This window comes from Chelon labrosus (genome assembly GCF_963514085.1).
Source record: "Chelon labrosus genome assembly, chromosome: 22".
In the NCBI taxonomy this organism is placed as follows: Eukaryota; Metazoa; Chordata; class Actinopteri; order Mugiliformes; family Mugilidae; genus Chelon; species Chelon labrosus.
Window position 1 is genome coordinate 13,020,857 of NC_140355.1, and position 15,027 is coordinate 13,035,883.

Consider the following 15,027-nt stretch of genomic DNA (forward strand, 5'->3'; position numbering starts at 1 on the left):
TCCTCAGGTGTCTTCAGTGGTAGTGGTGGCAAACATTACTGCGCTAAGATGGAGGACATATGGCGCATGCGGACCAAACAGTTGTGGGTACTCCAAGGATAACTACCCACCGCTACCCCGTGAACAACATACAGTGCTACAGTTCAAGGGATTTTTGCCAGTTAGCAAGTGTGCAGAAAATAGGAACCCTGAAGTGATACAATAGCCATCTGCCAGACACACAACAGCATATAACAACATGTAGGCTTGTTAAAGGTTGGACTTCCCGTTCAGGCTATGTCTCTGTGTTCTATTTTATTTTTAAGGCCACCATTGAGAGCTACAGGAACATACATTCTGGACCAATCACTGTACATTTATATCAGTCAAGGTTCCTCTTGTGCTGGAAAGTATATACTTTTAAATGGAGGCTAAAAAAGACCATAAAAAGAGAGCTCTATGTACTGCAATCATTCTCAGTTATTGCAGTGCAAACACACACAAAGGTACAAATAGGTAATGAAGGGGTAAACTTTTTTATACACTGATCAGCCACAACATTAAAACCACTGACAGGAGAAGTAAATAACATTGACCATCACTAGATCCCAAACTGAGAAGTATCTGTGGGATACACTGGAACAAGCCTGATCCACAGAGGACCCTCCCCTCAACCCACAGGACCCAAAGGCCTCCACTAACAACATTCTGTTGCCAGACACCACAGGACACCCTCAAAAGGCCCATGTCCATTCTCTGATGAGTCCCAACTGTTCTGGAGGCACAAGTTGGACGTACACAATATTAGGTCATAATGTTATGTCTGATCGGTGCCTGATCATATAGGTACTATGGCAAACTCCCTCCAGTCCAAAAGCACCTATGGTCAACATTAAACATGCAAAATACCAGCTACCCTGTTGTGAGCAGGATAGGCAGCTGCAAGGTAAACGAATGATGCTAAAGCTTGTAGTTATGTTTGATGCTTGTAGACTGTTTCCAGATGCAGTATCTGCTGATCTAAGTCAATCAGCAATTCCGTTTCAGCCTGTAGCTTTGGGGTACACTTTGACTTCCTGTCAGCTGGGGATCGATGGCTGTCTATCGTGCATGCTTTCATCATACATTAGCTACGGATGTGTCCATGCATGTGCTGTATGTATTCTGTTGTGCGGATGTGGTTGCATGTCATTGCATTGGTACTGCACGCCCTGCCGTATATGTTAGGTGTACGATATACGCGGCATACTCAGTGTTACAACTCCATGACAGCTTGTTAACTCAACATTGTGACCTTTGACATACTCCATGCTGTGCTGTGATAGTCCCTCTTGTTACATGTCATTGGGTCAAAAGTTCACAGTCCATCCATCACTGCTCAGAGAGATCTGATGCATTGATGCAGAGATTTTCAAAAGGGCTGAAAGAGAAGAGAAGAGGAAAGAGAAGAGAAAAATAGACTGTCATTTGCAGTTCGGCTTGTTAAAGATGTAAAACATAGACTATTAACGATGTCAGTGCGAGTGATTCTACAGCAGATATATCTTAACAGCTCAGCTTTGACCTGGCTTTTCAAACCTAAATAAATACTGCTCTGAATACATGGGTACAGCAAAACACTGTATTTTAAGGGGATTATCTGCTACCAATTCGAGCAGCAAATGTCCTTTAACAATCAAATGGGGAAAAGGGTTTGGAAAAGCTCCTAATCCTAAATACCAGCGCACAGATTTGAAAACTTATATTTAGGAAAACCGGGTAGAACACTGTTTTCATGTGCAATCCGTTTTTATGAGATTTCCGTTTATCCACTCAAAATAATCCCCTACAATTTAAAGAGTACAGGTTGGCTGCATTAATTTCCAAAATGAAATGAAATAAAGACAGGATAGGAAAAAAGTCAGCCTCCCCCACCACCACCACAAAAAAAAAAAGACATGAAGTTAGTTCAGAAGGTACTTAGTTATTGCTTTAGTTCTTTCATAAATTTGGGTATCGGGATATCCTGGCAAGTTATAATGTATAACCCATCACAATATCTTCCACATAAACTAATGTAAAGCACTTTGATTTTGTGTAGTGTTTCCGTTGTTTTCAGCTAGTCTGGTTTTGTGTACATATCAATTTACTTTAAGATAGTATTTTTTCCTATTGCTTTGTCAATAGTGTAGTCAATATAAGCACTAACCGAGGGGAATAAAAAGGCTAAACACAGCAAATGGATCGAGGCCTGTGCAGTAACTATTGTCAGCAGAGCAGCTGGCAACCAGACATGGAGATGGAAGCCTTAGTGATACGTATATTATCATACATACAGCTCTTGTGACTCGTTGCATAATCACGTGTGCGTGCAACCCCACATTCTTATACTCAAGCATGCACGTGTGTGATAAAACATAAATACAGAAAGAACGACAGTGCATGCGCGTTTACATGCATACAAATGGACACAGATATTCTCACAGAGGGAGGCTAAGGAGAGGAAGACACACCATCCCGGTATTAATTTTTCATAACATCATGCTCAATACAAAATGCAATAAGTGTTTCTTGTAAGACGACTCCCAGGCACTTATAGCACTTGAGTATGCGGCAAGGTTCTCCTCAGAGGTCCAGCCTGCATGTTTGTCTGACTTACTTTGTCTGTGGCAGGATGACATCTGATGCTGAAGACACCCAGGGGTTGGAGGAGAGGAGAGGAGAGGAGAGGAGAGGAGAGGAGAGGAGAGGAGATGTGGTTTGAAAATTGAAGTGTCGCTAGTCACTCTTTTTCATAATATTTCTACAACATGCACTTGAGCTGCAGGGACTGCAGACTACAATGCTAACCCATTGTATCCAAGCACAGTCAATGTTCCAAAGAGCTTTTTCAGTCTTCAAGTACCCCCATAAATGTTTTACTGACTTTAAGGTCAGGTGACTGTGGAGAAAAGTCCTTTGTCTTCTTTGGTCTTCAAGAAGTTCATGCAAAGCTTTGAGGTGTGTTTGGCGTCATTATCATGCAACAATATGAATCCTTTTTTTTTCTTTTTCTCACAGATGCAAACCAGAGCACGTCTTTGAAGACTGGAGTGCTCCTTCCGATTGGTCTGGGCACAGTTGATTTGGTGCAGGTGTTTGACTACAGAGTAGGCAAAACGTGAATATTCCCACTGTCGTGTTTCACTGTGGAGTTGATACACTGCGGTATCTCCTGTCCGCCTTCTTACATACACCCTTCTGTTGCAGCCATCAATCTCCAACCAGGATTAATGTGTAATGCTGGTACGTCTTAGCCCAATCCAACTGTATCTCGGAGTTTCCCATCTTGAGAAGTGGTTCCAGATCGCTACTCATCCTCAGAGATGACTACCAGACTGCATCCTTTTTAGTCCTCTTTTTGCTAATTGGAGTCTTAAGTTCTATATTTAGCAAACTCTCTTTCTAACTCTCAGAAAACATGTTGTCCCATTTGTACTGTTCTATGATTGTGTAGTGTTATAGCATCTGCAAGTACGAGGGTCCACTAGGATGTGAGTGACATGAATTCTTCCATCAAATGGTGTATGCAAGGTTCTGTGTGAACATCTGCTTATTGCGAAAGTCTGTGCAGAAACCATGCCTCAATGGCACCAGTTTCGCATGCATCCTTCAAGCGGAAAGAAAGCATTATCTGCAGCTATCTGCAAGTCAATATAATTCAGCAACAGAAATCTTCGCTCGAGTTATGGTTTGTTGCTGAAAAACTTCCTAGTTTAGGATAACACTGTAATTTCTGCTACCATGTTTCTGATGCCACTCGGATCGCTGGAAACCTGAAGCGCAGCTGTGCTCTACAAGAGGTGAACAGCGGCTGCAAGTTGATTTACATGGACAAACCTCACATGAGTGGATCAAACATACAGTACATATAGAAAAAGAAAGATGACCGTGAAATAGATGAAATAGAGTCATTGTGGTGATCCAAATCCTTCATAAGCAGATTCTCAGCGCTGAGGTGGAACAGCATTAATCCTGTTGTCCCGAGACCATGATACACAAATAGACGTAATACCCAGATCATTTGTTGTTCATCTCGACAGGTTCGGCCTTCTCAACGCGCAGCAGAGCTCACTCCGACTCGGTCAGCTTCCTGTACGGATGCAAACTACTTAGATATTCTTAAAAACCACAGTGACCTCCACCTCTTGGTGTTGTGGAGCCACAGTTTTAACCCCTTTACAGCGGCCTTTCTCTTATCTGTTTGCATGGACTATGATGCATGACAGCCAAGTAAAGACAAGAGTTCCAAAGAGCCAAAGTGGAACATTTCATGATAAGGACAACAAATAGATGACGGGAAATGATGGGAGGTAAAATCACTACAAAGCAATTTTGTGATTGAAAAATGAAGCATCAAAAGGAGGGCATGGATAAATATAAGCAACTTTGGATGAAGTACTGCAACATAGACCTTGATATGGTCAAATGAATCTAATATCTTTTTATTTATTTGAGAAAATTTGGTAAAATACCAGTGTGATCTGACTGATTCATCATTATATTTATGTAGTCCACAACTTGCTTTCTGTACTGGGTTATTTTGTTAGGTATTTTACCACAGGAGCGCAACATTCCCCCCTAAGTAACCTCAAGCGATTTTTCTTTGCAATTAGCTTTCTGGCTAATTGGTATTAGTGCAAAGAAATCACAGCATTCTCTGGATTCGCACGAGTCAGCTGTATGTTTGGGAAGGCCTTGAGAGAAAAAAGGACATTGACATGCAAATGATTGTCTTGAACTTTATTGAGCGAGTACATTTAAGTTAATTTGCCGTTGGGAGTGGCTAATGGAAGTAGGCTACTCCAGTAACTCTTAAGGAGTCAATCCACCTGATTTAGAGGAAGCAAGTACATATATCTCTTGATTGACAGAGCTGTTACTCTGTGTGTGACATAACTGACTGACAGCGAGGAAGAAGGAGGGGTTTTGGGAGGTCCGCAATCGGCCCTCCAATTCCTGCAACATATCAGGACACCGTATGTTCCAGATGTTAAGGTTATCCTGGTGGGAAAAGCAAGTCAAGTATTGTTTTAAAGCCTTCAGGGTGAATCATAAATGTTGCAGGGGGGACCTTATGAAAAATGCAGCACGTACACCCCCTCCCAGCTAAAACAGAGCACTGATGGACCTCTGGGAGTGAAGCATGTTAGTGTAGCATCATGCTTCGATTACAGTCATAACAAGAAGGGGATTTACGGGGATGATGTTAGAAGTACAGGAAGTTGGTTAACCTAAGTAATCAGAGTCATTATAACGAGCTAAAGGCCTCAACTCCGAATATGCAAACAACATTATGGGAGTTAATAGAAGTCTGAGAGGAAGTTTAGTGAACGTAATAGTGTGCCACTGTAGATGACTAAGGTGGATCACTACATTTTAACCAATATTCTTTTTTTCATGACAACCTGCAACAGCTAAATGAGACAGTTTGGCTTAGACACATATCATGAGAGCTCACCTGACTTTGCATCCATGCTGGGTATCTCTAGGATGACCGCGTGTGTGCACAAATGTCTTTTTTTTCCCCTAAATGTACTTGTGTGATGATGCCCAAACACGCTTAAGTGTGTGCGTGCGTGTGTGTGTGCCTGTTTGCCCTTTTATAGATGTGTGTGAAGGACCCAGCAGAGGAGCTAAAAGTAAAGCGTCAGGCCATAATTGGGTTACAGGGACCAGTGATGGATTAAAGCACGGCTAGGGAGACGCTGCAGCAACATTAGGGTGTCTGAGATGTCAGGGGCAGAGCGCTCTCATTAATCGCCTCGGCCCTTACATTACTGCATTAGTTGTATTAGCAGCTTGGAGTCGGCAAGCACTTTGGGATTTCTCGCTGAGGCAGGCCACATTCCTCTCTTTCCCTTCTGGTTACTGCACAGAAATGGGCTCAATCTTGCACTTTTTCACGGGAAAGAGGGACAGAAGGCAGGAACCTTTAAACAAAGCAGGAAGGACTATACGTTTTATTTGAAATGTCTGTTTTATGTTAAAAACCCTTTTTGATTTTAAGCAAGGGGTGTTGAGTATAAATTGGTTGCAGTAAGCATTTGCTTGACTCGTGCGTCTCTTAATAACTCTTAAGTCTCAAGTGTAAAGTTTCTCTATTGAAACTTGTTAGGTGATTTACAGTAAGCACACACACACACACACATGCGCCGTCTAAAGCTCCCAATCAGTCATGCCATTTCTCAATAACCTAATAGTCCTCCTGTGTGAAAATTGATTTTTAGGAGCCTGCTCCATGACCCCGAGCCCCTACCGCCACCGTCACAATCCCAGTACACTTTTTCTTCTTTCAATTCCATCCATCTCCTTTGCAGCACATATATTTACACTGTAGCTGTTATTAATAAGCAGAAATTGATTTTGCTGCGTAGTAAAAACATTACATGAGCAGTCAGGGGTGGTGTCGGTGACCGGGGGCCTCGCTGATATAGGATTGCGGAAGTGGGTGGAGTCTTTGCCTTTGCCTGATGGAGAGCAATGGGCGGGGCAGAGGTCATGAGGGAAACACAGATGAGGATGTATAGACTAACGTTAGTGATCCTGAACGTTCAACCCTTGCCCATTCCCTCTTTGTGAAGTGAGAGCTTAATCACTCAGCGCCCTCACCAACCCACAGCAGCAGCAACCCCCCCCCCCCCCCCCCTCCCACCATCCCATCCTCCAGAGGCTAAAGTATATGACTTAATCACAGCTGAAGTGTCCCTGATTGCCTCGGAGCTGCTCGTGGCCTAAACAAAACCAGTACTGTCCGTGCAAGCAGACTGTCTGATCATGTTATTAATCAGCCACACCTCTGCTCTGACACCTATACTCGCTTTAGAGGACCAGAATGCACAAATTACAAGATTTGTTTATTTTTTCTCTTTTGTCTCCCTTACCTGAGGTAGTATCTAGCTTATTTTGAATATTTTAGGGGTTGGTTTGCTGTCTCTGACATGAGTTTGATGGATAACAGTCTTTCAGTGGAGAGGTCTAGAACCTGTTGGCTTGATCCAAGGGCTGGATTTGATGCAAGGTGACCACTGGTAACTCCAAAGCTGTGTTGTTTGCATGTTGTGTCTCATTAGCCAGTAGATAGCCAGTACGCAGTGTGAATGTCGCAGCTTTAATGTGAAGATGGGACTTCTTTGTTTGTGGAGCTGAGATAACTGTTAATGCTCATTTACAGCACTCACAGCAAATCAGTGCAAGCCGTGTAGAAAGATCTGACTGCGTTTGTGTGAGTTTCTGGTCATTTATCTCATATTTCTGTACAATGGCGGCGAATAGAAAGTGTCCTCGGAATTGAAGAATTAGAAAATTCATCAGGAGCATCTCATCCTTGAAACAGTTGTTCTCCGTATGTTTTTGTTTTTTTTTTGTATTGAAACTACTTTCTACACAAAATAAAAACTGTTGACCATTTAATCTGTGCCCCAAGAGACGGAGTAGGAAAGACCCATCATATCATTTTCTCAAGGAAGGATGAATGGCGAGGGACTAAGGGCAGCGTGTGCGAGGAGATGGGCAGAGGAAGGACTGTTATTGGATCACAGTCGCATTTGAGCACAATTTCCCATGTGTGTCCTTGGGTACCTGATCTGTGCAAAGAAAACTGGACCCCCTTCCTATTGTTCCCCACACTTAGATGTGAATGCGCGCACACAAGCGCGGTGACTACACACAGACGCACGCACACGTACAGGTATCTGTTTGACTCGCGGGCGCCTCTGTTCACATGGAAGGGGTTGTCCTCCTGCTCCAGGACGAGGTATTAGCTTTCCCCTGAGGGAGAGTTCTAATTAGGTAATTGACTGATGTATAAAGCAGGTGCATGTATCCGTTACAGCCGGCTCGACCTGTTCATTATTAAACAGTGACCCTCTCCGGCACTCGTGCCAAAGCCTTCAGTATAGAGGAGAAAGTGGCCAGGAAGAGCATTCACAGGGATCAGGCATACTCGTAATTACACATGCTGGTTACCTGAGTCTTACCCCTTTACTTTATAGAGCAAGAACCCTAATGCAGCATTCCTGGTTTAGTATTTTGCTGCAATGTTGTCATTTAAGGCTACAGAAAAAGTAATGTGAGTAAAGCTGATTTGAAGGGAACAAATAGTTACAGTTGTCTTTCCGTGGAATCGATGATATTTTGTTCTGTGGAAAATGCACGATCACCGAATAGCTGAAAATAGCGTAACATGACATGTCACAAAACTTTTCATCCTCACACATTTGTACATTGACAAGGCAAATGAAACTTGATCTACACTTGGCCAGAGAGGAGAGGGGCGATTTGCCAAGCGCCAGCAGGCAGCACTTCATTCTGACACTTTGACATCGGTAAAATATATAAAGTATTGGGTTGCTGTTAGGCGTATAGGCCAGTTTATTCGCATCACGAGGCCAAACGATCGAGATATGGATTGATAGCGGAGACAGGAATTGATTCAAAGTGCGTGTGTGTGTGCGTGTGTGTGTGCGTAAGTTTTGCGCGTATGCTTGTGACAGCAGTTTCAAAACGTGAGCTGGCCGATCCATTTTAATTCAGCAAGTTACACATTTCCTAGTGCGCAAGAGAAACCTACAATGGGTGGGAACAGCTTTCGAGCGAACACTTTTTTGATTAAGACCTGGACTCTGGCCAGCTCATAAAGTGTTACCAAGACAGACCATAAATGACATCATATTTTCAGACTGACTTGTCAGTCTTTTTTCTTTCTTTCTTTCTTCCTTTTTTTTGATCTTCTGGCACAAATAATGACAAATCACTGGAAACGTATGTGAAGCTAAGAACGAGACAGGACAAGGACTGCTGTTGCCGTGATTTTATGCCAGCTCATAAAATAAAAATTGATCTCTGTGCTCAGACAAGTCTTGACTTTGTCTTTCTCTCTCTCTCTGTATTTTCTGGGTAAATGAATAAACAACTAAAATATTTTTTATTGTGGTCGACCCATTCTTTTTTTTTATTTCAGTAAAGTTAAATAAATCGTAGAGAGTCAAGCATTTTTTTAAATTACACAATGCACAGTAAATCATAGTTTTAATTGCAGCAGTTTTTAAGGAGGAGTCCGGCACAAAGCTGCGTTATCTGTGTTTATGATAGATAGGCTAAAATATTAGCCACTTCATTCTTATCTTATGCAGTCTTAGATTCAGATATCCAGATAAGATACGTTTGTTAGCTTTTCAAGTTTACAAGGAACTTTCCAGTTTCTATTTGTGCCATTTATCTTCTTCTTTTATCTATCTTATTGTAAAGTAGTTGTTATTCCTAGTGTTGCAGTAATCATGAAGGATTGACTCGTTTACTACTCCTACTTTAGAGGTAGAATAATTGGATGAAATGCAAGTCCTTGAGCTGAGAAGATCCTCTCTCTGGTTGGCGTTACAGTGCCTGAAACTATACTTGCTCTGCTGTGTGCGGTATTTAGTGTTGGAAAAATATTTAAATAATAATAAGAGGTAAACTTCTAGATAAGAGAAAAATACAAGTGGAACATTTTATTTCCTCCACCATTAATCATTTCATTACCTCCAGATTTCTCTTGTGAGCCTTTGGGCCGGTGTTCTTAAAGGGGAACTACCGGTCTTTACAACCTGGACCTTATTTCTGGCATAAAATACGGTCGTTTACTCACCCATGTAACTTTTGTGTAATTTGTAGTCCTTCAGGAGATATTTAGATGTGCATATATCCATATAGTGGGAGTGACTGGGGCACCGAAACGTAGCCTCTAAATAACACATTATCTGCCGCGAAACTCGTTCATTTGCTATGGTTTGTCCACAACCTTAGAATCAGAAAAATATTCAGCCATGTTGCAAAAAACTAGCAGCAGCAAATTACAGGTAAACAAGCCAACCGTGGCAGGTGCGTGCGGCGCTCAGAGATGACATCATCCTGCTAAGAAGACATCATCCGGGGTCTGCAGGTCAATCTACAGACCCCGAATGATGATAACAGGTAACTCCAGACTCAACGGGGAATAGCACTACTGTACAATAACAAAATATTGGTGAAATGAACAAGTTTCGCGGCAGATAATGCGTTATTTAGAGGCTGCGTTTTGGTGCCCCAGTCACTCCCACTATGTGAATATACGCAGATCTAAATATCTCCCAAAGGAATACAAATTACACAAAAGTTATATGGGTGAGTAAACGATCGTATTTTATGCCAGAAATAAGGTCCAGGTTGTAAAAAACAGTAGTTCCCCTTTAAGTGTTTAAAACTATCTGCACCTGAACCAGGCACAGTACAGTAGTTTAATGTTATGTATGCCAGCAACAGTTTCACTTGATACTTCAAGTACACCGTATTGATAGCGCTCATGCACTTATGTAAAGCTAATACAGTAATGTATTGGAGTATTGGAGACTTTTACAGTAAAGGTTTGGACAGAGTACTTCTTCCAGCACTCCCAGCCAACCCCTTGCCCAAGAAGGGGGATGATAGCTCACCAGGGCATCCATACATGGGTTCAGGCTGCGGTAGTGGATTGAGCGTTCGTCACTCAATACTCTTAAGCAAAGCTCAATACTCATACGCTCTACACCTGCCGCCACTTTACGCCAGATGAGATTACCATGAACCTCTACTGACATACAAAATATTACAGCTGTAATTATATCCTATGACAAACTGTCACATACAGTACAATAGTGTGACATTTGAAAACCTACATGTATGGCATTCACGTACTCCTCCCTTCTCCTCTAGTGCTGACCTAAAATGATCGAGTTTCTCTGGAAATAGCCGTCTACTCATAGCATAAAGTCTAGAATAACAAAAACTGTAGCATTCCTGCTCTTACTTGGCTTTTATATCTTACCAGACTGCCAGATGTTTAAATGAAAGCACATACAATCTTAAATTGTGTTAGAAACTCAACTGAGTACTATGTGACAATGAGTAGCTTGCTTTACACTGATCAGGCATAACATTATGACCATCTCCCTAATATTGTGCAGGTCTCCCTTGTGCCTCTTCAGTTGTGAATCATCAGAGAATGGACATCTGAGGCTGTCCTGTGGTGTCTGGCAACAGAATGTTGTTAGTGGGGGCCTTTGGGTCCTATGGGTTGAGGGGAGGGGCCTCAGTGGGTCAGGCTTGTTCCAGTGCATCCCACAGATATTTGATGAGTTTGGGATCTAGTGAATTTGGAGGCCAGGTCAACACCTTGTGCCGTTTTTCATGTTTTTTGAGTTGTTCCTAAATCAAGCCAACCTGCCATCAAGGAGTGTCATTGCTACGGGGTGGGGGTGCCTGGTCTGGTCTAGGTGGGTGGTACATGTCCAAAAGTTTCCCAGCAGAACATTGTATTGTCACAAGATGGACATGTGACTCCTGTCAGTGGTTTTAATGTTGTGGCTGGCTGATCAGTGTTAAAAGTTATGACTGAATGATTCATGTCTTCTCCTCTGGGCTTACAGTGTAGCTGTGTGTGCTTGCTGCTGAAGCCGTTCGGTTGGCTACAACAAAGCCTTACGTTATAAACCTGCATGGCTCGGCCGATGCATATACCAGCTCTTGCGTAGACCTGCTGCCCCCCATTCTTCACCCACTTGACAAACGGCAGCCCCTACGCCAAGGAATACTAAAGAGACCACTTGGAGGGCTTCAAGGGCTTCATTCACATACCGGACTCCGTAAACCGTAGAGTCAACGCTTGTTAGCCTGCTAGCTTCTTAGCCTATGAACATTCCTCCTGATTTCTGTGCGCTACAGACTTTGCAGAAACTGCTGCTGTACTTTTGTTTGTCAGTTTTGATTTGGTTTGGTTTGTGAAGAGAATTAGGAACAGAAACTGTCAGTGTCTGCTGTGTTATTATATATGCGGCATCTTTTTTTTTTACTTCCTCTAGATATTACACCCCTGCTCGTACTTGAAAATACTTGAAATACTCAAAGTACACAGTAGATTAAGAGGGAAAACATTCCAACCGTTCAGACTACTGTTCTCATCTCCCCGTCAGTGGCTCTTGTGCAGAGATTAGTTTATGAGTCACATTGAATGTTTATTCCCATGCAATCCCTAATCTGATCTGGCCTCATCTAATCCCATCGACAGTGATCACTGACAGGGCGATCACCTTCTTACACAGCCGCCCAAACTAACACTACCACCCCTCCACACTGCCTCAGAGAGGTGAGGGGGTTCTTTTTTACATCCTTCTTTGATTGCTGCTTATCTAGGATTCAGTTGAAACAGAAAGACAGATTTGGGATTTTTTTTTTTAAATACATGGTTTATGTATCATGTTTTTGCATTTTGTGTTTCAGCAATAATCTGTTTTTGGATCATGGCCAAATTTTCCGTAAAAACGTACACGCAAAACAAGCATTTATTGTTAATGTCATACAGCATTTGTGTGATTACACTATACTTTGGTCTGAAGTTTGATGCAGCTTTGTTCCGCGGAAATCCTTCTTCCACAAATATTGAGTCACAAGAACATGATCATTTTCAGCCTTCTTTGCAGTAATCCCCCCACCCCCCGCTTTTTTTTTTATTCATTAATGTACCAATCAGACATGTACTCACGGGGCACTATGTTATGTACAGCTGTTGCAGGCTGGCAGACTGGTGAAGTGCCCATAGTTTTTTGATTCCCAGATCCAATCATAAAGGCTTAGCAGTTATGAGATGTCATTCATTGGACAGATGTAGCCACTCTTGACCACAGAGCTGATCAACCTCTCTTCCAAACGATCATCCCTCTCTTCCCTCTCACCCCCCCAAAAAAAATTACAGCGGCAGTATGGCTTGTGGTTTAGATTGGATTGGTCCTGATTACAATCCCCAAAACAGTAAATAAAGGCCTTTGTTGGTATAGCACCCCTGAGGGGGTTTTACTTGACAGGCAAGCTATACCTATAATCTGTTCAAGCCTGTCTGGAGGTTTGTCCGACCAAAATTAAATCGTTCAGGGATTTTGAATGGCTGGTGTTCCACTTTTTGGGTCTTTCGGAAATTGTGTAAAATGCGTTGTCCTGACATGCAAAATGTGCATGAAGTGGGACACATAGAACTATAGGATTACATGCCTTGACATTGATGAAGACACCGATGATGCTGAGAAGATGAAGCCTGCCGACTTTGATGATAACCAGACTATTCCAGTTGCACCGCTATGAGGCTGACATTTTTGGTTTTTAATGAAACGGTAGATTAAAACCACAACATGACTATATCTGAGTTATGGTACAGACCTTTGGGTTCTCCACAGGGTGTACTTCAATAACTTTGGTGACCCTCTCATCTAGTATCATGAGAAGTGACTTTGGTGAACCAACTATTTCTCTATTGCCAACTAGCATTTAACATAAGTACTTCAGAGTGTAATGTCTTCACAAATATTGGAAACGTGATACAGACCTTCATGCATCCCACAAGGTGCTCTGTAATAATTTGGACGACCTCTGAACATTTTATCCATCATCAGGTCAGTCTGCAAAACTAATAACATTCCCATGACTCCATCATTCATGTGAATGTTACCCTGCTGACACGTAAAATTAAGATGTGAGCACGGCATTTTGCTCATAGGATCACTGTGCATAGGTATGGTATTACAGATCTAATAATGTTGCTGCAGACCCTCCTCTTGTGTGAAGAGATAAAGAAAACTGTTCAAACTCTTCAAGTTATACTTTATAAACATGTGTCCACTACTGCACAGAGTGATTTAGGATTTATAAATGTGGATTTGAAGCAGGACAAAAACCTATGACCGTGCTAAGGGTCTCCCCCAAGTTTCACAGCCAAGTGCATTTCAAAGCCTACTTTCTCTCCTCTTTTCACTGAGCAGACATCACACAATCCAAACCCCAGAAATCATTCCTTGCCATGAATATTAATGAGCGTGTTTTTGCACAGCTGCTCTGTTGTTCTGCTGCCCGACTGACTTCTTTCTCTGGCGAGAATTAATTTAACAACCCCTGCTCACACTTCACCAGTATCTCTGTTTCACACTAGATAAAAAGAAGTCCTTAAACTCCAAACCACTCACCTCTATCCCTTTTGAACCTGACCTTTGGCCCCTCGGAGATTCTGAACTTCCTTGAACTCAGTCATGGCCCCTTCCTCTTGGAACCGCTGTGTCCTCTCCCTTGAAGATAGAAAGATAGAGCGTCTTTTACTCCTTCCCCTGCTTTCAAATGTCTGCCTGCACACACAGAGAGGACTATAAAAAGTGGAAAAAGTGCTAATAAAAATAATTTTTATGAGACGGTAGAAGGAGGAAAGAGGCCCCTTTCTGTGAGCCTTGTCAAGATTGGATTTGACCATATTGTACACTCTTCTTTCCAAATCAGCATTAGAAGTGTCTGCAAAGATGCACAGCAGACGTACTTTGAGACAGATTAAAAATTCAAGAGGACATTCTTTTCTCTGCAATCTGTGCTATAGACATCCGCTTTCATTTGCCAGTTTACTTTTAGGGCATTTATTATCATAACTCAGTTAGAAAAATGTAGTTCAGACAGAATTAAATGCCAATGAGCAACAGCTGAGGCCTCAGAGGATTTCATCTCTTTGTCCTACATCTAAGCTGCAGAGGATTCTTTCTTGAAGAGCCCAGAGGTCATAAAGTCATCTGCACAAAGAAAAAAAAAGACACCTCCCTCTATGATTAAAACAATAAATCTGATTAGTTTCTCCTTCTTCATTTTTACAAGCAGTCTACGATGTGTGGGAGCTAGCGGGTATGTGGTATCCAGCTTATTTCATTCCTCTCCCCAGGTGTGCCTATGCGGCATGTGAAACCCGAGAGTAGATTAAAGTGCCAGTCCCAGAGAGGGAAAAATGCTTTTAGGAACTTTTAAAACTGTGTTTAACAGTGTGTTTTTAGTACCCACTAAAACCAACACACCGCACCACATGGCCAAGAGGGAGAGATGCATGCGTTGAACGGAGTGAGAGAGAAGTGGAGGGAGATAAAGAGAAAGAGGAGGGACTTCTCATCAACAAAGACTCCAATTCTGGTGCCCTTTTCTTGACACAAGGTTTTGGCTGTCTTAGTTTTAATGAACGAGCAG